This window comes from Otolemur garnettii, unplaced genomic scaffold (assembly GCF_000181295.1).
Source record: "Otolemur garnettii isolate 467f Iridium unplaced genomic scaffold, OtoGar3 scaffold00005, whole genome shotgun sequence".
NCBI lineage: Eukaryota > Metazoa > Chordata > Mammalia > Primates > Galagidae > Otolemur > Otolemur garnettii.
The window spans coordinates 35519415-35520605 of record NW_003852400.1 but is presented as its reverse complement, the minus strand read 5'-3'; the positions used below and the strand labels follow the sequence as shown (position 1 = coordinate 35520605).

General features: G+C 42.8%; 1 protein-coding gene across 1 annotated transcript in view; it reads left to right on the top strand.

The window, feature by feature from the left end:
- Positions 1–1191, top strand: part of KIF2A (kinesin family member 2A) — a 67671-nt gene that overhangs the window by 55994 nt on the left and 10486 nt on the right. The window lies entirely within an intron of this gene.

Genomic DNA, 1191 nt, shown 5'->3' with positions numbered 1-1191 from the left:
AAAAAAAAAAAAAAAAAAAAGAAAGAAAGAAAGAATTACACATATAGTAGATCATAAGTAACGCTTAAAAACAAAAATATGACTGAGTGCAGCGGCTGACACCTGTAATCCTAGCACTTTGGAAAGCTGAGGGAGGTGGATTGCTTGAGCTTAGTAATTTGAGACCAGCCTGAGCAAGAGTGAGACCCCATCTCTAATAAAAATAGAAGAATTCAGGGCCAGGTGTGGTGGCTCATGCCTGTAATCCTACCACTCTGGGAGGCCTAGGTGAGTTGATTGCTTGAGCTCAGGAGTTTGAGACCAGCCGAGCAAGAGGGAGACCCTATCTCTACTAAGACCCCATTTCTACTAAGTAGAAAAACTAGCCGGATGTTGTGCTAGGTGCCTGTAGTCCCAGCTACTAGACTGAGACAAGAGGATGACTTGAACCCAAGGTTTGAAGTTGGTGTGAGCTGTGACTTTATAGCACTGTACCCAGGGCTACAGAGTGAGACTTTGTCAAGAAAGATTTAAAAAAAAATTTTTTTTTAATTGTCAATTAAAATTTCCATTAAAACTGGTAAACAGGGCTGTGCCTGTAGCTCAGTGTGTAGGGTACCAGCCACATACACTGAGGCTGGCAGATTGAATCCAGCCTGAGCCAGCTAAAACAACAATGGCAACAACAACAAAAAATAGCCAGGCATTGTGGCTGGTGCCTATAGTCCCAGATACCTGGGAGGCTGAGGCAAGAGAATCATGTAAGCCTGAGAGTCTGAGGTTGTTGTAAGCTATGACGCTATGGCACTTTACCCAGGGCGACAGCTTGAGACTCTGTCTCAAAAAAAAAAAAAGAACTGGTAAACAAATTGCACAGTATATTTAGGATATTAAGATTTAGTAAGAGTTGAGTCCTTCAGAACACTAATATGATAATCACAGTCATGAAAGACATTATCTTTAATATCATCTAAAGATGTTTATATCTCTTTTAAGAAAAGAAACTTACGCTATATACTCTGAATTAAATTGTGAAAAGTAGGCTCAGCGCCTGTGGCTCACGTGGCTAAGGTGCTAGCCACATACACCTAAGGTAGCAGGTTCAAATCCAGCCTGGGCCCGCCAAACAACAATGATGGTTGCAACCAAAAAATAGCCGGGCGTTGTGGTGGGCACCTGTGGTCCCAGCTACTTGGGAGGCGGAGGCAGGAG